Consider the following 13269-nt stretch of genomic DNA (forward strand, 5'->3'; position numbering starts at 1 on the left):
AGGCCAGGGCTGGAGCTAAAAACCAAAAAAGTACCCTTCAGCATCCCCTGATGCCCAGCTCCCACTCCACATCCAGATTTGGGGGGAAGCAGCCTGCCAAGCTTCCAGCCTCCAGGTCTCCGATCTACTCAAGGGCCAGATGCTTAGTTCCAGTTCTGAGTGTCCAGGAGGAAGTACGGGGAGGGAGAGAGCCTCCATCTTGTAGCCGTGGCCGATGAGGCTCCCTACTCCAGCAGTTGTCAGCAAGCAGCATAAGGAGAGGAAAATCAAGCCCTGCAGGCTCCCCACTGTGTATAAAGGAAAGTTAAGTTTCAGTTCGCACAGCTCAGAAATGCTAGGAAACCAATTTGATGGTCTCGGCCACTTACTGTGCAGACCCCAGGCCAGGGCAACCCACGGGCAGAGAATAAACCAACATCCCGCTGGTGCTAATTACGCAACAGATCCTGCCCGCACCACCACCACCACCACCACCATCACCAGGAACCCACTGCCACAGTGGCCTCCCCAGAGAATTCACTTTCACATCATTAAGTTAAGAGGTCAGGTTTGTTCCCCAACACATCGTACCAACACGTGAGAGCTAAGGCAAGGCCAGAGCACTAGAGAAATAGAAAACTTGATTCTACGTGTATAAAAGGGTTATTTAGTTGTCTTTTTGAGGGCCCACCGCACCCCAGCTTTCCTTGATGTTAGACTAGGAGGTCTTATCAATGTCCTCCTCAGAAGTTGTCTCCATTGCCCCAGCCACTGGCCTCATCTCCTGGATGTCCAAGTCGGCCAGGGCCAGCCCCCTGAGCGTGGTCCCCAGGCAGCCAAGAGGAAGCTGGGTGTGGCTGGGGATGGGACAGGAGCAAGAACAAACGTCTATAAATCTGGATGGTGGAGGAGGGACCAGTCCTTTTAGGGCCTAGGCTGCCTTCCAGCCCTGCAGCTATCTTTAAACCATGAAGCTTCTTGACCTTCAGCAGCCTCACGACCACCCTATATGTGTCCTCTTCCCCCAGGAACTCTGGAGGGGAAGCTGATTGCCTTCGAATCTTCCTCCCCATCCAGCCCCTGGCAGAGGCCCAGAGCTGGTTTACTCCCCTAAGCAGGCTTGTGTTTATCTGCTAAATGGGGGCAGGAGGTAGCCAGGTGTCACCTAGCAAGGTTTAAGAGAAAATAACTGAACAACACAAATATCCATTTGCACGGTACTAGTTCCATTCCAGCACTTCCATTCCATGGATTATTATTATTACAGCATCATAAATGTAAAAGAGGGCCGGCCCGGTGGCTCAGGTGGTTGGAGCTCCATGCTCCTAATGCCAAAGGCTTCTGGTTCGATTCCCACATGGGCCAGTGGGCTCTCAGCCACAAGGTTGCCAGTTCAACTCCTCGACTCCCGCAAGGGATAGTGGGCTCCATCCCTTGCAACTAACAACGGCAACTGGGCCTGGAGCTGAGCTGTACCCTCCACAGCTAAGATTGAAGGGACAACAACTTGACTTGGAAAGAAATCCTGGAAGTACACACTGTTCACCAATAAAGTCCTGTTCCCCTTTCCCCAATAAAATCTTAAATAAATAAATAAATGTAAAAGAGACCTTCAGGATTGTTTGCAAAGTATTACACAAGTATATTATAAAATATTACAAAAACTGCACCATTATATACATATATATATATATATATATATATATATATATATATATATATATATATCAAAAGCCCCCTGGATATGATGTCCCTAAGATGTTAGTTAACAAAGATCTGGGTTGTAGGATTTTATCTTTTTGAAGTATCTGAAGTGTCTAGGATGGTTATATACAGAGGGTGCCAAAAAAATGTACACACACTTTAATAAAGGAAAAAAACTGTATTAAAATTGTAATATTCGATCTATACCGATAACAAAAGATGAATACAAATCATGTGTCCACATTTTTTTGGCACCCCTGGTATTTGCTTGTTATTTCTTCTTGGTAAAGGGGGTAAGGAGAATAAGTTATGAGCTTATCATCCTAAAACCTGGCACCAAGGAGAGTGAACTTTCTCCTCAAATCACCTACAGGACAGAAGACACAACTGCAGGTCACTGGCCAGCCCACAGCTGACCCCACCCAAGCCATGATCTCTTCGTGGCCCCACCCCACCCCCCAACTCACCATCTTGCTGGGGGGTGGCCCTCAGCACACAGCCCGTGCCCAGGTCAATTCAATGACATCTATCGACCCACAGAGCCAAAGGTCCCCAGTGGCCCACATGACCTGGCCCCACCCCACCTTACCATGAAACTGCCCTTTCTTTGGGTGGGAACAGCCAAAGTCACAGCAGTCACACACTAAGCTTTTCCACTTATCATCTGCAAGCTGCCAGCTGCTGATGGTCCAGACAGAAAGACATGCCCAATCAGGAAGGTAGGGGGACAACAGTCTGCCCAGGGGAGAGGGCCTGCCCCAAACCCCAATCGCAGCATGGCCATATTAGCCATGTGGAAGCAGGAAGTTGGCTGGCCTCTCTGCACCTTCCTTTCCCTGGTTTACCTGTACCCAGGAGAGGCTACCTACACTTCCAGGATAAAGAGTTCCCATGGTGTGGATGAAACATCCTGGTACAGATCCAGCTGAGGCCTTTTGCCTCTCCCTAGTGCCCAAATTCCAGAACCCAGGGCCCACGCATCATGATGGCCAATGCTTTCATTTCAGAAATAGGGGCCCAAGGTCCGAAAAGGGAAGGGGTTTGCCCAGTGTCCCACAGCTTGAAACCGGGAGTGCTTACATGTATGAGGACCAAAAACAGGATTTCCAGATGCTCATCCAGCAGACGACATACCTGGAAGGAAGAACACCAGCCCTGGGTGAGAAGGCCCCTCCTGGGCAACCATGGTCCTCGACACAGCCATCCATGTTGAACTCTGTTATGCCTCATTTATCCCCCACCAAATGGGCACTGCAGGGAGGAAGCCAGGTCAACCTGTGACTGTCATAGCCCCAGTCCATTATAGGCCCTTGACCTGTGGCACCTCTTCTGTGGCACCTCTTTCTCTGCAGCCACCCAGCCCAGGCTGCTCCTCCAGCAGGAGGCAAACAGCTCTGAGGTAGGGAAAATTCTCCTGATTTTCCCTTACGCACAAGTATTTATTTCCTCGCTGCCTCCCTGGTGTAGAACAGGCACAGATTGGAACCCTTGTGTAGTTTCCACAATATGGCACCAGTTAAGTTACAATTTGGCCAGACACTTGGATTCTATGTAGCTGTTCACTTTCATAGGAGAACACAAAGATGTATGTCTCATCCTCTGCAGAGAAATGTACTTGATAGTAAGTGGGGGGGAAACAGGTCCTATAATGGCACATATAACCCTATTTTATAAAACACGACCTTAACATATGCCTAAGTATTAGTGATTCTCTGAGTTTCAGGATTTTCATTTTCTGTTCTATAGATGAAGTAACAAGTAACATTGAGAACAGCTCTTAAAAGTGTGGCTCTTAGACAGAGATGTACGGATTTAGGAAATTCTAGCAACATTTTGGGACAATCTCCAAGCGGTGTAAGCTGTCTTTTGTACATTGTAGTTCCCGTGATGACAGTATCTTACTGCAAATAAAGGACAAACTCCATAGCCCTAGGCTTTTAGCATCCAGAGAATCAGAGGCCATGGTACCCAGGTTACACACACACACACACGTAATCACATCTATCAAAAGCTCTCTGGCCTTCCCAACCCCCTTGGGGATCCTTGGGCCACCCCTGATCCCAGATTTAATTGTACACATAGAAATGTGAGACCGTGAGGGCCTCGTCTTTTGGTCAGAGCTCAAGCCAGATCCAGGGCTGTGGGTTCTAGGTGTCAGCTCTCAATCCCTTATCCCACTGCCATTCCCGGGTGTCAGGATTGCCAGGTAAAAGTATAGGACACCCAGTTAACTCTTTAAAATTTAGTATAAATATGTCTCATGCAATATTTGGGGCATATTTATACTAAAAAAGTCATTGTTTATCTGAAATTCAAATTTAAGCAGAAATCTTGTATTTTTATTTGCTAAATCTGGAAACTCTATGGGGGGATCCAGTACCCTGTTCCTTGGCTGACCCTCAACTCTGCCCAAAGTAGTCCTGGAAGGGGAAGCAGAGTAACAGGAAGAGAATCCCCACACCTCCATCTGGGCCTAGGATATCGCCCTCATCTCATCCTCTTCCACATCATCAGACATGAGGCCTCCACGCTGAACTGCAGCATCTCACTATCCTGCCAGGACGAAGGGCCAGACCTGGGGCCCATTGAGAGGAGGATAGTCAAGGGTGATAGAGGGACTCATCAGCTTGGAGAGTGGCCAGAACGAGATTCCTGGGACGCCATGGAGAGGCTCACACGATGGGACCTTCTTGCTCCTTAAAACCACGTTAAAGAATATCTGCCCCATTACTAGAATTTGGGGACAGATGGGTTCTGCCTGAGCAAAGGGCAGAAGTTTCAAAGTCAGCTATGAGTGACAAGACTCTAAGGCTACGGCAGCCACCCTGGCTGGGAAAGACAGCCCAGGTGGACAGGTTCAGACCCAGGTAAATTCAAACCAGACACAAAAAATGCTGGGTCATTAACCACCAAGGGCAACAAGACAGACCTCTCCATGTGATTATACCAGTAGCTCAGCTAAGTGAAACCCCACGGTAGGAATGAGCTCTCTGCCCTCCCTCCCTTTCCACCCGCAAACCCACAGACACCTAGTTGAAGACAAGGGTGTACTTCCTCTGGAAGCAGTTCAGGTATTGGCTCTGGGAGCCTACACACTCATCCACGCAGAGTTTCATGGCCCAGTGTAACACTGGCTGATTGCAGGCTTCTAGGGTAAGCCACAAGTCTTCCTCACAGGGAGGTGGCAAAGCATCTGAGACAAGAGAGGGGAGAGGGTTGTTCCTCGTACATAGTCATGGCCACCCCCTAACAAGCTTCTACTGCATGCCTGGTAGGTCACAGCCATAATTCCATTTATTCCTGAAGGGCTAGGAGTGTTTGTTATACGCATTTTACAGATAGGATGATGGAGGCTCAGAGAGATGGTTGAACTTCAGTTCTCTTACCCTGGCCTCATCTACCAAATGGGTACACACCTGTCCCACCCAGGGGTGGAAGACTGAGGCCAGAAGAAGGATGGTGCTCATGGCCCACATTCTCCCCTAATCCTTGGGCAATCCTCAGTGATCCACACTCTATCCCCCACCCATACACACTAGCCCAAGACTCACCATACAGTACCAGGAAGGCTCCTTGGAGGGGTCCTTCCGAGGGCCAGACGAGGTCCATGATGGGCTCGCTACAGCAGAGGTGTTTGCCTCCTGTCCGAGGAGCAGCCTGGGCTGGGTGGCTGCAGAGAAAGAGATGCCACAGGTCAAGGGCATCCAGGGGGTCCCCATAGTCAGACTGGAGGACAAGCCCTGGTAAGTTCCCCAGCAGGAGGTAGTTGGAGAGGGAAGACTGAAGGGAAATTGCTCGAATAAGCTTGACCAGCACTGAGTTCCATTGCAGGCACCACTGAGGGGTGTTCCACACACCCTTTGTGAACCACATGGCTGCCCATATTACAGATGTGGAAACCGAGGCCCGAAGTCCTGCTACCATATGCCCATGGTTATGTGCAGCTACCAGATGTAGAATTCAGATTGAAACTCTCCAGGAAAGGCTGTTCCAGAAATATTTAAGGGTTGGAGTTGTTATATGGCAAGATTCAGATGATACCAAATGGTATTAAACGAAAGCTGAGTTTACCTTAACCCTCTCTCTACTAGTCGGGTTAGTTCTCTGTGTGAACAACTGGCCTGTGAGTAAGCAGACTCACTCCTACATGGCTCCCAGCTCATTCTTTTTACACTTTGGGGTCCTGACCACCTTGCTACACTGCCTCTCTGAGGGACTGTCTCAACCCAGAGAGCCTAGGACAGAGCAATTTTAAAAAGGAGAAAAAATTTAAGGCATCTGTTGAGTATTTGCTGAGCATCTACTACATGCCAGTCTCTGCCCTAGAGGCCAGGGGGGCAGGGTGAGGGTGGGGTCCTGCCCCCAAGGTGGCCTGGCTGGGGAGCCCAAGCTTCAAGAAGCAGGACTGTCCTGGACTCCCCGGAGGGTCCTGCTCAGCCTGGGATGGGCTAACAGGCTCCCCAGACACAGGGTAAAGGTCTGCGGCGAAGAACGGGTGACCCAGCGTCCTGGTGTCCTCTGCACTCAGTGGGGGACACAGCCAGGGGCTCTGGGGAAGGGGGCATTGGGAGATGGGGCTGAGTGTTGGAGGTCACTGGCAGAGTGACTCACAGGCCATCAGGATGGGAGCCCCCTCCTCCCTGTATCCCCAGGATCCCAAGTCTGGCTCCTGTAACAGCCTAGGCCAAGTGCGGTGGGACAAGTTATCCTCCAGAGGACTCACCAGGTGCACGGCTGGTGGACGGATGCTTAGCTCAGGGGCAGGGAAGGCAGGAGGAGGACCCCCGTCTACCACCCCTGCTCCAAAGGGAACCCCATTTCCCAGACCTTACCAAACAGCAAGATCAGGGCAACCCTCAGAAGCTCCCTGGGGGTGGCCATAATGAAAAGGAACAGTGCTCGCCCCCCACAAGCCTCCTTAAATAGGCCCAGAGGAGGCTGGGGAAGGAACAAGCCTACCTGGAGCCCACAGGTGAGCCAGAGCACAGCTGAGCTGGGCCTAGGCCACGTACTTCCATATGCCCCTACCTGTGCCCGCTACCTGCCTGCAATGTCTCCTGATTTTAGAGAAGGCTCCTCAGTCCTCTTCCCTCACACAGGATTTAATCATAGTAAGAGTCAACGCTGATGGAAGGCTTACAGCATAGAGGACTCAATCTTTTTAAGGATGTTAATTGGTGGCATTATCACAGCCTCTTATGCAGGTGACACAACACAATGCTTATCAAAGTACCTGGCACATACATAATAAGAGCTCCACTCATGTTCTCTGTGGGTGTCATTTCCTAACTCTTGTCTATGGGGAAGGAGGACCCCATAGACCCCATGATTATGTAGGGTGCTGTACAGCAAGATGATTCCGTCTGAGAGAGGATGCTGAAAGGGGCTCATGGAGCAGGCACCCTTACAGCTGTGCCTTCAAGGCTGGGAACAGAGGGAAATGAGGATGGAGAGGGCATTCCTGGCAGATGGCGTGACCTGAGCAAAGCCACAGAAGGCACATTCCCTGTATACCCAGGGAATGGGGTCAGCGGAGGCATGACTGTAGGTGCAGGGATGTGACATGGTGAGAGATGAGCCTGCCATGAGCCTGCCGAGGCCTGGAGGTTCTGAATGCAAGATTGAGGTGTTCAGACTGGGTCCCGGCAGCTGTCAGAATAGAGGAGGCACCTGGGGAGATTCAGCCATCAGCATGATCAGTTTAGAAGAAAGTTCCTTTTTGCATTGGGCACTTAAGGAGTTCCCAAGATTTCAGTTCGTACAAATAAGACCATGACGATCACCCTTAGATACACATCTAATAATCACCCAATTATTTCCTGTAAATAAATTCTCAGTTGTGGAATCCCTAAACTATGTAATTGGCATACTTTATATCTGGGTTAGTCAGTGATGAAACACTGACTAACAGTGTTCACCCTTGAGTAATGTCTCTTGCTACATTAATAATACCCAATGTTTGTGGAGTTCTCTCTGTGAGTCCCATGGCTAAATATTCTGTGAGCCATTTCTCCTGTCATCCTCACAGCAGCTTCAGTGTGTCAGCCCAGTGGGTCCCCGTAGCTAGACTGGAGGGCAAGTCTGTACAGTGTGGAAACCGGTTCAGAGAGGTTAGGTAATTTGCCCATGGTCACACAGCCTGTAAGTCAGCTCTGCCCCTGACTGTGTAGAGAGCTATGGGCAGGAAGGCAGTAGGCATGGAATCAGTACTGGGTTAGGGAGCAGAGGGCTGGAGAGGAGGGTGGGAGGGGAAAGTTGAAGGGTGTGGAGGGGGCTATGTAAACTGCGCCAGTGATGCCAACTCCAGGAAACAGGGACCTAACCATGATGCGGTTGTAAAGAGTAAATGAGATACATCAGAGTAAGCACTTAGCATAGGACCTGGCACACTCTAACAGACACTGTTGTAAATAACCCTAGAGGAAATTTGAAACAGCCAACAGAAGCACGTTGGGAGGTGCTGCCTCCTTATGGCGCAGATGAGCATTGCATGAAGGTGGCCACCGAGGGACACACCTCCCAGCATGCTCTAGGACAAAGGCTGAGAGTGGGAAAATACTGCTCTCCCCCAATCTCAGCAGGGGTGTGCTGCATCTTCCCAGGCAATGGAGGAAGGGTTGGTTTGGAGGGACCCCAGAAAAGACTTCCAAGCCAGCCCCTAAGGGGCCTGAGGCTTCCTTAAAGGGGTGAACTGAGGAAGGGTATTTTGTAGTGGAGGAGGGTGGGTGTGCCAGCAGGAAGGAGTAGGGGCGAGGCTGAAAGGAAGTGCCCCAATTGGTGGGAACAGCGTATGAGAAAGCCCAGTCAAGAGAAATGCTAAATCCAAGAAACCAAAAAGGATGGCATGGCTGAAATAAAATTGGCGGTGGGGGACAAGGACGGGGTTGTCCAGGTCACGCAAGGCTCTCAGAGCCACCACAGGAGTCCGGACTTGGTTCTGAATATTCGAAGAAATGGTTAGCCAGATAGAAAAGCTTGGAAGGGGGCGAGCCCGAGGCTGCTGCCCTCATCCAGGCCTGGAAGGGACAGATAGGAGATGTGATAGCAAAGCCTTGGAGACAGAAGCTACAGGAGTAAGAGGGAGCAGCCAGGGAGGAGCGAGAAGGGTCTGAGCCCAAGTATCAGGTGCTAGGGTAGTAGCCAGGGGTGGGAGGAAACCTGGAGCAAGGGCTCTGGACAAGCAGGGGCTGTAGCCCAGGCGACCTTCTCTTTTCCCTGTATTGGGAAAGGATAGAGCAGACCAGGGCTGCATCATACCTATGACCCTATAGGCTGTGAGGCCTCTGCCAGGTCACTTGGCCTCTCTGATCCTTAGAATGTGGGTCTGGAAAGGGGAATAGTGCTACTGACCCATCTCCCGGGTTAGCAGGAGAGCCAGAACAGTGGTGCGCTGGTAAATGTTTAACCACTGGCTCCCAGGGCAGGGAGACCCGATTTGTTGATCTCCGTGGTGTAAATATTCCCATCATGGCCTACGTCAAGCTACCCAAGTAAACTCATGGTACACGGAGTTGAGAAGCAGTGTGTACACTACAAGAAGGCATGTCCACCAAATAAATACAAGAGATGTAAATAACCTCAACAGTATAGATAACAGTTCAATCTAGTAAAATAATTAGGAAGCAATACATTTTGATGGGGTGGCCAGTTTGCTCAGTGGTTAGAGCACAGTGCTCGTAACACCAAGGTCTCCGGTTCAATTCCCACATGGGCCAGTGAGCTGCACCCTCCACAACTAGATTGGAAAAAAAACAACAACTTGACTTGGAGCTGAGGTGCACCCCCCACAACTAGATTGAAAAACAATGACTTGACATGGAGCTGATGGGTCCTGGAAAAACACACTGTTCCCCAATTTAAAAAAATAAATAAAATAAATACATTTTGAATATTTACTACCTGTGGGGCTTTTTTTTTTTTTTTTTGGCTTAATTGTTTTTTGAGATATAACTGATATGTACATCATACTAATTTCAGGTATATAGCAATGATTTGATATTTGTATATATTGGAGGGAACAGTGTATCAGAAAGCCCAGTCAAAATGATCACCACCATAAGTCTAGTTAACATCCATCATCACACAGAATTACATTTTTTTTCTTGTGATGAGAACTTATTCCTATCTTTGTTTTCTTATATAATGTATTTAAATCTAAGTTTACATTGTTTATTTTTTTATATTGTTTAACTTTTAATAATGGCTGTGTTTAACCAGCAATTCATGAAACTCCTGAGATGTTAACAATTGGCTCTGGCCCCTGTGAGCAGCTCTAGCATACCATGCATTGGCCCACAGCAAAAGAATGTACAAAGTGGACCTCCAAGTGGGCCCAGACATCAGGCACCCAGAAAAGGCCCAACCTCTGCCGTAGGGTGCTGCTGGGTTGTTGAGCAAACATTAAAGAACAGAGAAGCACCCTGAGCCCAGGCAGGCCACAGGTTTGCCCATCACCTCACCGCTCCTGCCCAAGCCCACATGTGGCAGACACAGGCTCTGCTCATGTCTAAGGGCATCACCTCGCAGGAAGCCCAACACTCTCCCCTGTTCTGGGGGCCTCGTTTCCCTGCCTCAGGAAAATCATGAGCGCTGAAGTCATTGGTGAACATCTCTTTATTGGAAAACTGGTAGGTGCCGCGGGCTCCTTAGACCCCACTGTCCAGACCTGTAGCTAGACGTGCCACGAGGCTCTGGGCCCTGAGTCAGCAGCAGTGAGTGATGGAAGATGAAGAAACCTATGCCAGGGGGATGTCAACACCACCATGAGCAGAGGCCCTGTCATCAGCATCAGTGAGCCAGGAGATGTCCTGGTATGAGGGGCAGAGGCTGGTCAAAGCCCAGAGGGGCCAAAAGTCTATTCCTAACATACCTCACACTGCCCAATCTAGGCCAAGACACTTGTGTTGATCAAGCCGGCCATGGGGAACTATTACAGGAGGGCCAAGCTCTTTTGCAAGTTAATCTGAGCCACTTTAAGCCTCAGTTTCCTCACCTCCCAGGCAATTAAGAGAAGTTACGTCCATCGAATGCTGGTTACAGGACAGGGCATACAATACACCTTTGGTAAATGTGGCTCGCCTGGTTGTGTCCCTGTGGAAGGAACAGGCCTTCTTGGGGCCAGCATCAGATGGGGACTTTGGCTCCGAGACCAGTAGTTGGCAGTGCACATAAACCTGTGGTGGGGACCTAGGAGATCTAGGCTGAGCAATCTTTGGAAAGTGAGGGGTGAGGGGACCCAGACACTTAGGACACTCACATCATCAGGAGTATTGATAACACGGAAGCCTTGGAAGGAGAGCTTCAGTCTCTTGGGGATACCTCGGGGCAGGAAGTGGGAACCAGCGTCCTGGCCATGCACCAGACACCGGAAAGGCTCAGGCCAGGAGGTTGGCAGAACCCAGAGAACAATCCTGAAATGGGGTCCGGTCCCAGCCCTGCTTCCACACCACCACACACCATCATTTATTGAGAATTCTGCATGTCAGGCACTGAGCTAAGCTTTGCCCCATTCAATCTACACAACAGTGCTGGGAAGATTCTGACACTATCCCCACTTCACGAGGGGCTCCAGAGGCCAAAAGGCCAGTAAAGAGATCTTGCTCCCTGACCTGAAGAGGACCACCCAACATCTCCCAGAAGCCACCAACTGGGCATCTTTCCCTTCTGGCCCTGGAAAGGTTCTCAGCCCCTGTCCCACCCTTCCCAGAGACACCACCCTTTGAATAGTCCCATCCTAACCTGCCCCTTCCCTAGGTCCAGTAGCCATGATGCCTGATGAGGCTGTAGTGCATAGGCGCCACTGCCAGATCCTGGCTGGGGCTGGTGACACAAGTGTCCGCGTATGATTGGCTGATGGAAGCTACCAATCATAGAAAATTCCACATGGAGCTCAGAGCCCAGGAAGATGGTGCTGGTGTCGGCCGGGTCTGGAGCCTCCAGCACGCCTCCATCCTGGGCTAGAAAGAAAACCAGATGGGGTTGACATTCGGCCAAGACACTGAAGGGCTTGTCCAAGGCCGCATAGCAAGAGAGAAAAGCAGGCAAACCAGGGCCAGGTCACTTGAAGCCCAGTATCCTTCCAACCCTGCCACCTGGCCCTTCCTTTATTCCTGCTCTCACCAGAGATGGTCTAGCACAGAACAGGAAGCAGAGGCGTCCCTGAGCCAGGGGCTCCCTTTCCCTTGTGTTATTGGTTCTGCTCAGCCCATGTCCCTTACCTGTAGGAAGGGACGAACCAGGCCAAAGTTACACGCTAAAGTCCAGATGTCCAACCCCAGCCAGGAAGCCAGTCCCTCAAGGAGGCTGGAGACAAGGTGGGCAGTTCCAGGCTAGCAGACAAGAAAGTAGGGGCTAATCTAGAAAACACAGAGGCCCATGACAAGTCCCCCAGGGCAGTCCAGGCAGGCATGAGGACAGGAGAGAAGGGGCCAGGACAATTCGAGGATTCCAAATTCAGGCTCCCAGGTGAGCACACCCAGCTCTGAGTCAGGCTCACATCACGGGGCTCATGAGGTTAGTGCCTGCTGCCCCGCTTGCTGGAGGGGATGACCCCACCCCACCCATCCTTCTTCCTCCTGTGGGACCTCCAGGAGTCAGGGCCCGAGCCCGGCTAAGGGCTGGGTAGTGCTCACCACCAGACTATACAGTTGACTCAATGGCCAACGGCTGCAATGGGGGTCTGCTCCGAGTGTCTAGGTGGGGATGCATACACCATGTCAGCAAAGAATCTTCCTGAATATCTGGGGGGACTCTAGCTCCTTAAGATGGTGCAGAAAGCCAGAACAGGTACATCCCCAGCTTGGCCTTGCCTGATCGTCATCACCCGTCCTGGGCCTCTTTCCTGTCTTCCTGTTCAAGATCCTGTCTTGCTCAAAAACCTGTTTTGCTTTGGAGAATGATGTGCTCAGTTGCAACTGGTGGTTAGACGATGGGGCATTCCCTTCGGTGAACCTGTTTCATTATCTGGAAAATGGGGGCGTTAGTTCTACCTCCTCATGGGGCTAATTGAGGATGCAAAGGACAGTACAAGTCGAGGGCACATGTAAACACAGATGACCAATGGTGAGTACATCATACTCTTGTTTACCCAATTCTGTAGCAGTCCAGGCCTCTGCTTCTTTTAGAGAAAGGAGCTGAGATTCAGAGAAGCTGTGACTTGTCCAAGACCACAGAGCAAGTCAGTATGAGCTGATTCTACCCCTTTGTCCAGCCCAGACACCCAACTCTGCCTCACTTCCCTCAGAACCTCCCAGGTACCCCCAGCTCCTGGCAGGCCCCATGAGCCTCACCAGCCGGAAGAAGCCACACGCTTTGAATGGGGCAACAAAAACCACGTAGCCAGGCATGACAGGGACCAAGGAGGGCATGCAGGGGCCAAGGCACAGGTGGCAGGCATCGAGTTGGGGCTCCCTCCTTACCGCTGGGATGATGTCCGTCTGATTACATGCCTGCAAGTGACCATACCCTGGCAGTCCAGCCCAGGCTGGTGCAGCCAGAGAATGGCCTTAGTGAGGACACGGCCAGTAGAACCTGCCCAGAAGCCCTCCCCAGTGTGCTCTTCCCCCATCAACCTGTGCATCTCCGGAA

At 50.8% G+C, this 13269-nt stretch overlaps 1 long non-coding RNA gene across 1 annotated transcript; it reads right to left on the reverse strand.

The window, feature by feature from the left end:
- Nucleotides 1–148: 148 nt before the first annotated feature.
- On the reverse strand, nt 149–5356 carry LOC109453401 (uncharacterized). Its single transcript, XR_002138282.2, has 3 exons — nt 5235–5356; nt 2764–2817; nt 149–287 (listed from the first exon to the last, which is right to left on the reverse strand). It is a non-coding gene; the product is annotated as an uncharacterized LOC109453401 (long non-coding RNA).
- Between the last annotated feature and the right edge of the window lie 7913 nt (nt 5357–13269).

Source organism: Rhinolophus sinicus, linkage group LG16 (assembly GCF_036562045.2).
Source record: "Rhinolophus sinicus isolate RSC01 linkage group LG16, ASM3656204v1, whole genome shotgun sequence".
Lineage (NCBI taxonomy): Eukaryota > Metazoa > Chordata > Mammalia > Chiroptera > Rhinolophidae > Rhinolophus > Rhinolophus sinicus.